Source organism: Mauremys mutica, chromosome 21 (genome assembly GCF_020497125.1).
Source record: "Mauremys mutica isolate MM-2020 ecotype Southern chromosome 21, ASM2049712v1, whole genome shotgun sequence".
Lineage (NCBI taxonomy): Eukaryota > Metazoa > Chordata > Testudines > Geoemydidae > Mauremys > Mauremys mutica.
In genome coordinates this window covers 19898953-19914645 of record NC_059092.1, presented here as the reverse complement: position 1 = coordinate 19914645, position 15693 = coordinate 19898953, and the positions used below count along the sequence as shown (strand labels likewise).

The window sequence follows — 15693 nt, the reverse complement described above, 5'->3', positions numbered from 1 at the left end:
AGGGATGTTCAGAGTTGGGGCTGCAATGGTGGAATCTGCTCCCTGCTCCAGTTTACCAAAGTTGAATCTGTTGCCCTTCAGATCATATTGCAAGGTCCATTTGTTCTCCTGGTGGCTAAGGGCTGAGCTTCTAAGAGAATTCCCATCACCTTTCCTAGAGAGCTGGGGTTTGGATGAGAAGTATGTTGGGGACCCTAGTCCTCCACTACATGTGGATTGAATGGATGTGTACCTAGAGCACCTAACTGGGTACTGCAGAAAGTGAAATAAATCAGTTGTGGTCTTAAATAACTAAATAGGTAAGTACCTTATTCTTGGCATGGCCCCTCTTCCTGTCAGCTGAGCAGGTTCCACCTTGCCTGATGATCAAGGATCCTAGAAATCTGTTTGCCATGGAACAATGTGGAATTTGCATTTTTACAGAGAATCTTTCATTTTTACATTTTCTGAAAAAAATAAAAACACAGTGGAACCCTGATTATCTGATCTAATTGGGACTGAGGTCAGATCAGATCATCAAAAATTTGGATAAATGGGAGAACTGGCAGGGCTTGGGCTGTCAGCTTATATTTACAATTTTTAACTATAAAACATTGTGTTTGACAGATACCTATATAGTGGCTAGGGAAACCAAAGTTCACCGTTTTATTTTAATTGTTTAAAAACTTTTTTTTTATTGGAGAATTTATCATGGAAAACTAGAATCCATGATGATGATGTATGAGTGGGGGGAAGCCTGTCATAGGTTCAAGAAACTAGGACCTGCAGGGCACCTTTCATCTTCTGCCTCCTTCAGGGGCGTGAGGCCTGGGGGAGTCCAGTAGGTGCTATTCTTGGGTTACTAATCTAGAAGTCTGCCAAAACACTTAGAATGCCATTTTCCATGCACATGCCTGGGGCTTGCAAAGTGTCTAGTGCCTGAGTGCAGGGCTCCTCTGGACCCATGTGTCATTCAGTCCGTATCTGACAAGTGCTGAGTTGTGAATGTGCTTCTAAGCAGGATGTGCACGTGTAGCCTGTCTTTGCTTCAGGAGGTGCTCTAAAGTGGTAAAAGTCTGACCCACCAGTAAAACTAAAATCTGGGTTTGGCAGAGCACTTCCCTCCTAACTCATTCAGTCTCTCTCCCTAGTTGAGAAAGGAGGCTAATACCACTTAGATAACTAAGAGCATTGTGCACAGGGCTGGCTTTAGGAACTGCGGGGCCCGATTCGAATACCCGGCGGCGGTCCGGGTCTTTGGCGGCACTTTGGCGGCGGGGAGTCCTTCCCTTGCTCCGGGTCTTCTGTGGACACCCTGCCACCGAAATGCCTCCAAAGACCCAGACTGCCGCCGGGTGAGTAAAAAAAATTAAAAAGGCGCCTAAGGCATGAGGCCCTCTTAGGTGCGGGTGTGGGGCCCGATTCTGGGGAATCAGGGGAATCGGCCTAAAGCCAGCCACAATTTGTGCACACAAGTGTATTGGCATTATTAACCCCAATAGCTGTCACCTAATGGCTAAGCCATTCTACTACCAGATAAGAACCTGCTGGAGATCAGCTTTGTTTCTATTCATATGCCACAAACTTTCTGTGTTATCATTGGTAAATCACTTAAACTCAGGCTCAGACCCTCAAAAGTAATTAGACTCCTAACTTCCAAGGGAGTTCAGTGTCAAACTGCAGGCTCTGAGCATCTCACAATATTTACTATATTTATTCTTCACCACCTTTGTGAGGCTGGGCAGGGCTCATATTTCCTGTGGCACAGAGAGACTAAGTGACATGCCCAAGGCCAAAAAGGAAAGCTGTAGCAAAGCAGAAATTTTAACTACACTCTCTTAAGTCCCAATTTAGTGCCCTTACCACTAGACCACCCACTGCACTATCACTGGTAAAGGTAGGGTGGGAGCATATCCCAGCCACCAGTGATTAACCTGTGTGTCATCTAACCGTATTCAAGCAAGGCCGAGGTGACATGGTGATTAAACATCTGGCAGATGACAGTGGCCTGTCCACTCCCCTCTGTTTGTCACCTCACTCTTCATGTCACTTTTACAGCTTGGATGAGACGCTCCATTGCACATGGGTGGTGCTGTAAAATAATTAACAGTAAATAATGCCCCCTCTTTTGCCCTCCAGTGTCCAAACTGGCTTCGCTGCTGCAGGAGAGACAAGAGAAATAGCAAGGAATAGGCAACAGCACAGAGGGTGATGGAGAGGCCACAGGCTAGCAACAGGCACAAAGCGATGCTCAGAGAAATGGGGCAGGGTGCTCTGGCAATGGGGAGCCCAGGGCGCTGTGGTGATGGGTGCACCCAAAGGGATGGAGTAGGGCTCTATAGCAATGGGCGCAATGGGGCGTCCCGGGGGATGGGGCAGGGTGAGGCAGCAATGGGGCACCCCGGGGGATGGGGCAGGGTGAGGCGGCAATGGGCGCAATGGGGCACCCTGGGGGATGCGGCAGGGCGCTGGGGTGATGAGTGCGCCCAAAGGGATGGAGTAGGGCTCTATAGCGATGGGTGCAATGGGGCGTCCCAGGGGATGGGGCAGGGTGAGGCGGCAATGGGGCACCCTGGGGGATGGGGCAGGGCACTGGGGTGATGGGCGTGCTCAAAGGGATGGAGTAGGGCTCTATAGCAATGAGTGCAATGGGGCATCCCAGGGGATGGGGCAGGGTGAGGCAGCAATGGGCGCAATGGGGCACCCTGGGGGATGGGGCAGGGCGCTGGGGTGATGGGTGTGCTCAAAGGGATGGAGTAGGGCTCTATAGCAATGAGTGCAATGGGGCATCCCAGGGGATGGGGCAGGGTGAGGCAGCAATGGGCGCAATGGGGCACCCTGGGGGATGGGGCAGGGCGCTGGGGTGATGGGTGTGCTCAAAGGGATGGAGTAGGGCTCTATAGCAATGAGTGCAATGGGGCATCCCAGGGGATGGGGCAGGGTGAGGCAGCAATGGGCGCAATGGGGCACCCTGGGGGATGGGGCAGGGCGCTGGGGTGATGGGTGTGCCCAAAGGGATGGAGTAGGGCTCTATAGCTATGGGCGCAATGGGGCGTCCCGGGGGATGGGGCAGGGTGAGGCGGCAATGGGCGCAATGGGGCACCCTGGGGGATGGGGCAGGGCGCTGGGGTGATGGGTGCGCCCAAAGGGATGGAGTAGGGCTCTATAGCGATGGGGCATCCCGGGGGATGGGGCCAGTGGTTTCCCCACGAATTGAAATTAGGGGGGGTGTTCGAATTTACAGGGAGGGTGTCAGGACCAATGAGATATATAAAAGAGATATGAATAAAGTAAATGTTTTGTTAGGATTATGCAAATTTAACATAAGGAAAATGCAAGTTACACCAAAACACATAACAGATCTAGATTTCTAAAAAAAAAAAAAAATTAAAAAAAATGTATTTAATTTAAATTGACTTTTGAAAAGTAAGCCATCATGGGATAAGGGGGCAGTTCTCTCATGGATCAGTAACTGGTTAAAAGATGGGAAACAAAGGGTAGGAATAAATTATCAGTTTTCAGAATGGAGAGAGATAAATAGTGGTATCCTTGAGGGGTCAGTACTGGGACCAGTACTGTTCAACATATTCATCTGGAAAAATGGGTAAACAGTGAGGTGGCAAAATTTGCAGATGATACAAAACTATTCAAGATAGTTAAGTCCCAGGCCAACTGCGAAGAGCTACAAAGGGATCTCACAAAACTGGGTGACTGGGCAACAAAATGGCAAATTAAATTCATTGTTGATAAATGCAAAGTAATGCATATTGGAAAGCAATCTCAACTATACATACAAAATGATGGCATCTTGATTAGCTGTTAACACTCATGAAAGAGATCTTGGAGTCATTGTGGATAGTTCTCTGAAAACATCCACTCAATGTGCAGCAGCAGTCACAAAAGCAAACAATGTTGGGAATCATTAAGAAAGGGATAGATAATAAAACAGAAAATATCATATTGCCTCTATATAAATCCATGGTACGTGCACACCTTGAATAGTGTGTGCAGATCTGGTCACCCATCCTAAAAATATATATATTGGAATTGGAAAAGGTATAGAGATGGGCAACTAAAATTATCAGGGGTATGAAACAGGAGGAGAGATTAAAATGACTGGGAATTTTCAGCTTAGAAAAGAGATGACTAATGGGGATATGATAGAGGTCTACAAAATCTTGACTGGTGTGAAGAAAGTGAATAAGGAAATTTTATTTAATCCTTCACATAACACAAGAACGAGCAGTCACCCAATGAAATTAATAGGCAGCAGGTTTTCAAAAATAGAAAAGGAAGTACTTCTTCACACAATATAAAGTCAACCTAGGGACCTCTTTGCCAGGGGATGCTGTGAAGACCAAAACTATAACAGGATTATAAAAAGAACTAGATAAATTCCTGGAAAACAGGTCCATCTGTGGCTATTAGCCAGGATGGGGAGGGATGCAATGCCATGCTCTGAGTGTTCCTAGCCTGTTTGCCAGAAGCTGGGAATGGGCCACAGGGGATGGTCACTTGATGATTACCTGTTCTGTTCATTCCCTCTGAAGCACCTGGCCTTGACCACTGTTGTAAGACAGGGTACTGGGCTATATGGACCATTGGTCTGACCCAGTATGACCATTCTTATGTAAAAATTAATTATAATAACAAAAATGTTTAGTACAGAAACTCCCCAACATAATGACCTCCCAAGATAGCAACAATGTGAGATAACAACCTTGGCAAATACTGCATTTTAAAAATCTTGGCCTACTAGGAAACATATTTATATAAGTTTCCATTCCCAGTCACAAATCTAGCATTCTGGAGCAAAGTGACTAAAATATAGTCCAGCAAACAAATGTTTATTTAACATGCCCCTCACTTTTCCCTCCACCGCACTCCACTCACCAATGTTGTCCTTGGTCAGTGGAGACTCAGAGTTCAGAGGTGCTTTCATGTGAGTACACCTTCCAGGTGGGGGACAAGAAGGCACCTTGCTTGTTCCTCCAGCTGCTCACTGTTCGCTCTGGCCACGTCTGTTCGTTGTGCCACCGTTCACTCCACCAGTCTGTTGCCAATGGCCCTGCGCAGTCACCTTCTGCTGCCACCTGCCACTGTGACCTCTGCGAATTGGTCTCTTGAGGTTCCACCAGCTCTCAGTGATTTCAGCTGAGCTCTCAGTGCGGGAACCTCGCTGCTAGTGCAGTCTGGGCTGTCTCTTACACAAAAACACTGTACCCACAGGAACACTGTCCCCACAACAGGACTAAGCACTTAGACCTGATTGTCAGTGATTTCAGCTGCAGTGGTCACTTAACAGGACAAAAGACTATCTATGGAGCCTAATCAGCTCTGTCTTTAAACAATGGAAAGGGCAGGGGCGGCTCTACAAATTTGGCCGCCCCAAGCAGTCATGCCCGGGAGGCGCGCGGGAGCAGCGGACCTCCCGCGGGCATGACTGCGGAGGGTCCGCTGGTCGCGCGGCTCGGCTGGACCTCCCGCAGGTGCGGGCGGTTCGCTGGTCCGGCGGCTCCGGTTGAGCTGCCGCAGTCATGCCTGCGGGAGGTCCAGCCGAGCCGCGGGACCAGCGAACCGTCCGCAGTCATGCCTGCGGGAGGTCCACTGGGGCCGCCGGCCGAGTGTCCCCTCTGCAGTCATGCCTGCGGCAGGTCCGCTGCTCCCGGGGCTCCGGTGGACCTCCCGCAGGCATGACTGCGGCAGGTCCGCCGGCCCAGCCTGCCGCCCCCCGGGAAAGGGCCGCCCCAGGCGGGTGCTTGCCCCGCTGGGCTCTGGAGCCGGCCCTGGGAGAGGGACAGGTCCCCACCCTCTCTCTTGATGCCTTCAAATCATCACAGGCTACAGTTCTACTCATACAATAAGCCCTTTACTCATACAATAAGAAAAACATTTCATCCCCCATTCCCCCCACATTCAAGTGGTTTGTAACCCAACCCCAGCCAAAATCTATCACTTGGACAACACAGCTCTGTGTGCTGGATACCTAGGTAGATTAGGTGTGAATGTAAATATAATCTGGCCCTGAAGCCTTAACCCCCAGCTCATCACTAGCTGTCAGGGAGAGCTCATTTAGACTTTGCTTACAAATCATCATTTGAAATTATTAGGTTGGCCAACATCACCGAAATGAATGCACTGACATCATAAAAAACAACAGCTGTATAAGGAAGCAAGGAAGCTAATCTATGTTCATACTTTTCAAATCTATTATACTTTTTCAGATACACATATTTTATCATACACTGTATAAGCTTTTAAAGTGTGTATTAATGTTTCAGTTTAAATTCAGATTTCCAAACAGTCACTGAATTAGTATGTAACTAGCTCACAAAACTGGGGGGGGTGTTGGGGAAATTCAGGGGGGGTGTACACCCCCCTGGGAAAATCACTGGATGGGGCAGGGTGAGGCGGCAATGGACGCAATGGGGCATCCCGGGGGATGGGGCAGGGCGCTGGGGTGATGGGTGCGCCCAAAGGGATGGAGTAGGGCTCTATAGCAATGGGTGCAATGGGGTGCCCCGGGGGATGGGGGGGGTTCCGCGTGCAATGGGCAGACGGGGGGAGGGGCAAACCCCTGAGCGGGAGGAGACCGGCCCGGGGTGGGCGGGGCTGAAGGTTGGGGTTGGGGGCGGAGCTACCTCCTCAAGGAGCGCAGGGAGGCAGGGCCGGGAAGTTCCGCTACTCAGCGGACCCAACCTACAGCCTTTCTTGTGCCAGCCTCCCCCGTACGTGCGCGGTGACGTAGCGTGCGTGCCCCTGCTCCTGAGCGCAGGAGAACCCGCACAGAGCTGCCAACGCCCGGCGGAGATTCTGAGGTGAGGGAGTGCGGCGGGGAGCGGGACGCAGCGAATCTCGGGGGGCGCCTCGCCCCGCGCCCGCTATGGAGGGGGGATCGCGGGCATTGCCGCGCGCGAGGCTGGGGAGGCTCTTCCCGCGGGAGCGGGCCGGGCCCGGGGCCATGGGTTGGGTGTTCGTGAGCCGCCGTCGGTGCGCGCCGCCGGAGTAGCAGGGATCTGGGCCTCCCGGGCGCAGAGCGGGGCCGGTGGGCCGTGGCCGTTTGTCAGCGGGCGGGGCTGCAATCTCCGGGCCCCGGGAGTTGGCGGGTGTTTCCGGGGGCAGGGGGCGGATGGGGGTGGGGGCGCTCGTTCGCTTCCCCCTCCCCCGCGGCGCCGACTTCCTGCTTGTGCCGAGCCGCCGACATTTTACAGCACTAGGGAGGGATGTGGGGCCCGGCCTCTGCGCTCGACCTCCCCGGGCCGGGGCGCTCGCGCCTTCCGTCCGTTCTGAACGGCCGCAGCGCCCGTGTCCGCTCCCAGCCTGGGGAGGGGGCTCCGGCGGTCCCTGCTATCCCGGCCCTCGCTGTGGGTGGGGTACGGGAGGAACACGCCTTGTGCTCTCGCTGCTCTTAGCAACTGCTGCCTCAGCCTGCCTGGGAGCCCAGTTGCCGAGGTTGGGTCTGCACTACCATCCTGCTAACAAAGATCCACAAGGAGCCCAACGCGCAGGCCTCTGTGTATAGAACCATCTATAGTGGGCTGACTGGGCTGCACTCCCAACACGGAAGGCTTATACTTCCACCATACTGGGAGCAGAGATTGGAGGTAGAGGGCTCAGCATCTGGCTATTCCCTGGCATATGCTGCACATTCAAGCTTTTTAACTTTAAATTCAGATCTCCAGTACTTTACTGCTATGACAAGCTAGATGTGTAAAAGGGACAGAAACCATCCTGTCTTTGTCTAAGGTATATGCCACATAGAATCATAGAATCTCAGGGTTGGAAGGGACCTCAGGAGGTATCTAGTCCAACCCACTGCTCAAAGCAGGACCAATCCCCAACTAAATCATCCCAGCCAGGGCTTTGTCAAGCCTGACCTTAAAAACCTCATGCATCGACCACTACATGACACTTGTGCAGAGTAGAGCTGGCTTAATATTACTTTACCAGCTTTATCTTTTCATTTCCTGATTCTTGTTCATTGACTATTTTAACTGTAATATGACATTAACTTTTTGGTATACTTGTATGTTATGGGTTCAGCCTTCTGGTCCATTGTCTAATGCCCTAGAATATATGAATACTAGTTTGTCTAAAAGGATTGCAGGATTGTTTTTTACTTAGGCAATGAACAAAAGAGAATGAATGAAAGTAACTTCCTTCCTAGATATTTTAAAGTTGATTTACTTGAGCTGCAACATTAAGAGTTCCTGTAAAAAGAACCAGTAGTTTCATTTAACCTTGTTTCTTAATTCAAAAATAACTCGGATGATGTCAGTAATTGATTTGTCCGTGGAAGTTGTTTTCTTAGCCCATGACTGGGCTACAAGGGAGAATAAGGCAATCTCATGTAGTGCAAAAGCAGGTACACGTAGGATAGCATACTTTTCCCTCCAATACCGTGTACATTTTTTGCTCCTTTTTTAACTCTTTCCATAGTCATGTCATTTTGTTTCTGGCTAGAGCTACAAGAGAATAAGATTCAGTGCTGCTTGGTGGATGGGCTGATAGATCACTTGTAAATCCCCTTTACTCCTTCCAAATCTCAAATGTATTGTGAAAGTGATACATATGAACTACTGTAGTGCGCAAACCCTCCCCCTGTTTGTATTATAAGTGTTCTTTTGGCACCTCAGACTACTTGCATTACCCCTTTTTTGTGTGTGAAAAACTTCATGCTGGTGTATATTTACTAGTAGCAGCAACAGTGGAAATGCTAGCAAGGGCAAGAGTCCAAGCAGTAGCCACTATTCAAAGTGCCGTATGGTGAAAGTTCTTGGAGCAGATCTTCACAAAAGGATGGTACAGAGCCTGTTGCCTTGTCTATGATAACACTCGTGAAACTCCACTGGATGTACTGTTAGCAGTGCTGGGAATTTTTTAAAGCCAAATGCATAATGTAAACAAGACCACATTGAGGAAGCCATATTGGTTGACAGTAATACAGTCAGAAATAGTTTAGTTTGGCCATTTGTGATTGAGTCCTTTGTCTAAGGTTTACCTGTGGGTGTGGCTTGCTTCTGGGAAAATGAGGTGCATTTAAACTGTATGGCATTATAGATTGCAGTGCCCAGGAAGTTTTTTTGTTTGTTTTTTGAAAGTGGGTTTGAGAAATGGGTCAAGAAATATCATGGTACTTCTTAGAATAATGCAGTAGACCTATAAATGTTCAGAGCTATCATTTTCAGTCAGTAAAGGGTTAACTTTTCCATAATAAAATAGAAATTATTTTGTTAGTGTCCTAAAATTTCTGTCTGAAGCTTTTGGTCACTGGAAATACGTGAATATGACAAACTTCAAAGTACAGTCTTGTAAAATGGCAGCTTTGTGTTCCTTTGTGTGGTGAAGGAAAAACTAGCATAGAAAAGTCTGTTAGAAAAGAGCATGTATATGTATAAATCTTGTACATGTCTACAAGCACAGAATTGACTCAGCATGTTGGAACCAGTAGATCAATAGTTCCATTATTACCATTCTTTGTAAAGAGAGCACCTTGTTTTAGAAGTCTGCATTGAGTAATTGTACAGAGAACGGTGACAAACATTGCTTCTGATGCAAGATGGAACATGTCCAAGATTTGTTAACTTGCTTATATGGTGAAACTTTGATGGAGCTGTATGTGCATATACACCTCTGCCTCGATATAACACTGTCCTTGGGAGCCAAAAAATCGTACTGTTATAGGTGAAACCGTGTTATATTGAACTTGCTTTGATCCACCAGAGTGCGCAGCCCCCCCCCGAGCACTGCTTTACTCCGTTATATCCAAATTCATGTTATATCGGGTGGTGGTGTATCGAGGTAGTGGTGTATGTAATGTCTTATGGTTGTGTTTTTCATGACCTGTAACTGATGCATTTAGTCTGATTACCTTGTAGTTGGATGTATGGTTGGCGGCAGGTAATCTGGGTGATTTTTATTTGTCCGTTCTCTTAGTTCAAAAACAATGATAAATTGAAATGGAACTGGTAAATAACTAATTCTATGAGCATGTGAGTCTATAAGTATCCGTTATTTTGCTCCTTCCTGTAAAATATCTGCTATGGTCACTTTCAGAGACAAATACAGGACTAGATGGATCACTGGTCTGATTCAGTGTAGCGGTCTTTCTTTCTGCTAGACCTTTGATCTAGTACCAAAACTAAAATGCCCTAGATCTTGTTAGCCATACCCATAAATATTCTAAATTAAACTTTTTTTAGCATTTGAATGTGTGCAGCCCTACAAACAGGGGCGGCTCTAGGTATTTTGCTGCCCCAAGCACGGCAGGCAGGCTGCCTTCGGCAGCTTGCCTGCGGGAGGTCCCCGGTCCCGTGGATTCGGTGGCGCATCTGCAGGAGGTTCGCCGAAGCCGCGGGACCAGCGGACCCTCTGCAGGCATGCTGCCGAAGGCAACCTGCCTGCCGCCCTCGCGGCGACCAGCAGAGCGCCCCCCGTGGCTTACCGCCTCAGGCACCCGCTTGGCGTGCTGGTGCCTGGAGCCACCCCTGCATACAAATCAGGAAGGTGTGCCTTGATCCCTGCTTGGAACCTCATAACATACATAATAACAATACTATAAGCCCGTGGCTCTCAACTTTTTCCAGACTGCTGTACCCCTTTCAGGAGTCTGTTGTCTTGTGTACCCCCAAGTTTCATCTCACTTAAAAACTAGTTGTTTACAAAATCAGGCATAAAAATACAAAAGTGTCACAGCACAGTATTACTGAAAATTGCTTACTTTCTCATTTTTACCATATAACTAAAATAAATCAATTGGAATGTTAATATTGTACTTACATTTTCAGTATATGGAACAGTATAACCAAGTCACTGTATGAAATTTTAGTTTATACTGCCTTCACTAGTGCTTTTTATGTAGCCTTTTGTAAGACTAGGCAATTATCTCGATGAGTTGATATACCCCTTGGAAGACCTCTGCATACCCCCAGGGATACGTGTACCCCTGATTGAGAACCACTGCTATAAGCAACATGCATTATTACAATAACAGTAGCCTAGATAGATTTTTGTTTAACTGACTTGTAATATCAACAACCTGTCAATGACTTTCTGTTCTTTAGACACCCACATCCCATTGAAGTTCAGGGAGAGTTGGGATCTAATTTATTTAAGCTCCTTTGAAAATCCCAGCCATAATGAATGGGTCATATGCTGTGTTAGTTAGCCAAAGGAATCAGTGAGAGGGAATTGCCACCAATTCTGATACTTTAGCAGACTCTAAAACTGTGTGTCATGTATATTGTAGGGTTTAAATTTGGTGCAGAGCTGTGGATGGACTGTAATCCCATATGGCTGTGCAAACTCAAGACATCTCCTGCTGCTGCTTTATAAGGCATTCTGTAGCCTGTTACAGCTTCTAGCACATCCCTCCCTACAGTAGTGTGGGTATAAAGGTCTAAAATCAGTGGGAAGAGCATAAAGGTGTGAAGAACTTAGTTTAAGGCAGGAGATGGTCTGTGGTTTTCTGCTACATATCCTGTAGTTCATTGAATTGCTGGGTGAAAAAAACAAGTCCACATACCTCTAGTCCCTAGACACAGAGTAAAGTTAAACTGATGCAAGCAAGGTCCAGATTTTTAGAGATACCAATATTTAATTGTTTGAACTGCTGCTTCTCTGTCTCTTGCTAATGATTCCCACTTTAAAGAGAAGCAGTTTATATCTCCAAATTGGACACAGCATCCTCAGTTGATAATCAGGTCACCCTGCAGATCCTTATTCTGAATGAAAAGGAATGAGATGGAAGAGAGATTTTTTTATACCATTATTAAATTTTTTAGAAATGTAGAAGAAAGACACACACAGGTTTTTAAATCAACACTTCTGAATTTCAGATGTTCTGCTGGTACTTTACCTTCTGTCCTATTTAGGATCTCTTGCTACACCATCACTGCATGAGCATCCAACTTTTTGTACACGTTACTTTCAACTGTCTAAGGAATAGACAATAAAATTGAAAACTGATCACATACCGTTCGTGAAGCATCATTTGTTTCATAGTATCGCCAGACGCATTATTCGGGATCTGGGCCCCATTATGCTAAGTGGCATGGGCCTTTTCTGTATTTTGAAAACTTACACCACTATAACGAAATCTAGAAATGCCAGTGTCCTTTTGCTTAATATTGGCAAAGTTATGAGAAGGCACGTTTCCTGCTCCAAAAAGCTTGCAAAGGAAATAAGACCAAATATAACAAGTCAATTTAATGAGAAGTGGGAGGGAATAGACAAGGCAAGAGAAGATTAGGAGCGTAGCTGTCTGTGGTTTCAACTTCACGGTTCGAAACAAAATCTACCTTCTATTTCTATATAATATAGCTGTAGCAATAGCTAAAGTTTTCTTAGTTCCATTTTAACCATCTTTCAAACTGATATTTACTATGCCTGGTCTCTGTCCAATAGTGAAATTCTGTTTGGAAAAGATGAGCAAAACTACTTCTGTTTTTGTGAAATTAATGGGAAAATTCTTCCCCTGCCCAAACTACTTAAATCTTCAATTTTGTATTCTTTTAAAAACAGTTTCAGGCTGATGAAATTGGGTGAAGGAGGTTGAAATTTTGCATGGGAATAGCCCTTAAGAAGTGTCTTCTAGCTGCTTGGTAAAAATCAGTCTTGATATGGTTGCTTTTTTAAGCCTTTGCTCATGTGCAGTAGAGTTGGTTTGAGTTCAGCAAGTTTGACAGTCCAAGTGCAGTGTGTCCATGCTGTTTGATCCTCATGCACTATAAGCTTAATTCCGTTCTCTCCTGACCTTCTGCAGAGGTGGGTTTTAGAGATTTTTAAGCAATTATCAGAAACATGGTCTTGTAAGAATTGCTGTTGCTCTCATTGAGAAAAGGCCTCCTTAGCTTATGCAGCAGTTTTCAAACTTCATTGCACCTTGACTCTGTTCTGACAACAAAAATACCTGGCGGGGGTATATGAGTGGATCCTGAGCTCCACTGCCCTGGGCAGATTGCGGGGAGGCAGAGCCTGAGCCCCACCGCCCCAGGCTGAAGCCCTTGGGCTCCGGCTTTAGCCCAGGGTGGCGGGGCTTGGGCTTTAGCCCTGTGCCCCAGTGAATCTAATACTTTCCCAGGCAACTCCATTAAAATGGGGTCGTGACCAAGTTTGGCATCCTTACCCACAGTTTGAGAACCGCTGGGTAATGAGCACAAAACTGGGAGGCAGGAGGTCTAGAGTTCTAAGATTTCCTCTTCCACTTCCTGCCCTCAATAATTGCTGTTTCTTCCTTAGGGGGGGCCTCTGCATATACCTACTCTTGGGCTAAGTCACCAACAGCATTGTAAGCTTCTGAATTTTATCAGGTCCATGCTCACCACAGCACTTGAATGGTCAGCACCTGGTGTTGCACAAGGGAGGTATGACTCTCAACTGCTTCACTTCCTTCCTGTGGTTAGGCTGCATGGAGAGGAACCTCTCTCTTTAGTCTGGCTTTTGGCCAGGCTCCTAGCCCTCTTCAAATTGAGTTGGTTGTTTTTGACAATGTTACAAATTTTTAAGTAGTCTGATGCTTTCAGGATACTTTTTGTGCTATCCTCCTTTCATACACTTGAGTGAAATCTGACACCACAGCTACTCACAGAAGGAGGCAAATATAAATTGTCATTTTACTGATGGGCCTTTAGTTATCTCACAGATTACAATACTGCATTGTGGTGGGATAGAATGCCTAGAAGGTGCACACACAGAGCACAATATTCTGGGACATCCACTGGACAGAGAGCTGAGAGGAAAGATGATCAGTCAAAACCAATTACAGGGGCATGGTCTTATCCTTGCTTCAAAAAATGTGTGCTCAGCCAGTGACAGGAAGCCAGTATGTCAGAGTAGGACACTGGCAAAAGTTAAACACTGTTAGCTTTCAGTTACTAATAGTGTTAACCATGGGGTAAGCAAACACAAACAATGTCAAGAGCCAGCCAAACAACTAACCAGGCACAGATTAGCTGTAAAGGTTGTGAATAGGTATTGGAATTGGTGAACAAATAATTACATCCACAAACTGTAAAAGGGCATAAAATTAATTAAAAGAAAACTGACGTTTTTACCTAGTGCAGGTAACACCGAATATCACTAAACTTAAGAGGCAAAACATTTTATTTTTCACTTTATATACTTTGTGTTTAACAGCACTTCATTTATGGTCAGTTTCCTCGACCTTTCGCACAGCGGTAAGGCAGTAAGAAATCTCTTTAACCAAAAAAGGGGTGGGGTGGGGGGGGGGAAAGAATATTGAGACTTGAGGGAATGTGTACGACCTGAAATTACTTGTTTATTTTTCAAAAAATAAGCAAGTTAATGAAGGTGGTGTGTGTGTCCATCCCTGTAACATTTTTGGTGAGATGAAAATTGTTTTGGGGTGGAAATAGTTTGGAGTTAAGATAATGAGGAAGATAACATCAGTTTTTTAAGGCACCGTGAACCAGTATTTACATGGGATTGTGTACCATTTTACTACACATGAAGGTTTGTCTTCATCACCAAAACAGCATTTTTATTTTTTGTAGGTGCTTGTAAGCTGCTGAAATTTTCCATGCTTGGTCTTAGTTTAGAAGTCACTTTTGAAAGGGAATTTTGCTCAAATTAGCTCTAAACCAATTTGAATTAACAGGGGGTAAAAAAAGTACTTGTGTTTTTAGGTAGCTTTTTTTACATGCAAAACTGGAAGCAAAACTTTAATATCAGAAGTCTTCAGGTAAGATGCTCTTTGGTTACTTTGTGAACTTTCAAAATAAGCGCAGAAAGTAACAGAGTATAGCTTCACTGCAAAAAGAGGTTGTGTGCTTATCTCAGGTTAGCTAACTTGACTTTAAATAGCAGTGAAGACATGGCACCTTGGCTTTTAGCTTTCCTTAGCAGCTAAAGTTAAAGCTTTTAGGGATGGGGGGAGAGTTGAACTTGAGCTGCTAACCAGAGTTAAAAGCAGTTGCCCTCACTACTGTTTCACCTCAAGTTAGGAATACTTTTTTTTTCTTTCCCTTTTTGCATTGGAGATGTACTCTGAGTAAAGTGTCTTGCTATCATTGCAATCCAAGGGTATGGCTACACTTAGAGCGGCACAGCGCTGCCGCGGGAGTGCTTCCGCGGCAGCGCTTTGAAGTGCGAGTGTGGTCACAGCGCCAGCAGAGAGCTCTCCCAGCGCTGCACGTACTCCACCTCCCTGTGGGGATTAGCTTATAGCTGGGAGCCGTGCTCCCAGCGCTGGGGCATTGTTTACACTGGCGCTTTGCAGCGCTGTAACTTGCTGCGCTCAGGGGTGTGTGTTTTCACACCCCTGAGCGAGAAAGTTGCAGTTCTGTAAAGCGCCAGTGTAGCCAAGCCCCAAGTTATTAATTGTGCTACTTAAATACCTAGCTAATAGACATGGGAAAGTCTCATGCTCAGCAGAAGTAAGGTAGCTGGAACTTGAATTTGTATTTTTTATTGAAAATGGAAACTAAAATATGAACTTTAGTAATGTTAACAGTGCATTAATTTCTTACAATCTGTTAGTTATATAGTTAACACTGCTGGTTAATACTGAAGTTCTGGGAAGGGTCAAAATGTTCAATGGAGGTGAGTGTGAGTGGAATTGATCCATGTGGTTCCACTATGTCCCTGATTCTATGCATTATGAAGCACATTTAGCCTTGGTTTCTAGAGAAATAATATGAATGCTGTAAATAGGCTGTCAAGTCATTTAAAATACAGCTTTGCATTTGAAACCAC

General features: G+C 46.2%; 1 protein-coding gene across 2 annotated transcripts in view; it reads left to right on the top strand.

The window, feature by feature from the left end:
- Nucleotides 1-6656: 6656 nt before the first annotated feature.
- Nucleotides 6657-15693, top strand: part of CDC42 (cell division cycle 42) — a 48444-nt gene continuing 39407 nt past the window's right edge. For both annotated transcript variants that reach the window (XM_044996280.1, XM_044996281.1), the window contains exon 1: nt 6657-6797. The gene's annotated coding sequence lies outside the window, so the exon portion shown is untranslated. The remainder of the gene's footprint in view (nt 6798-15693) is intronic.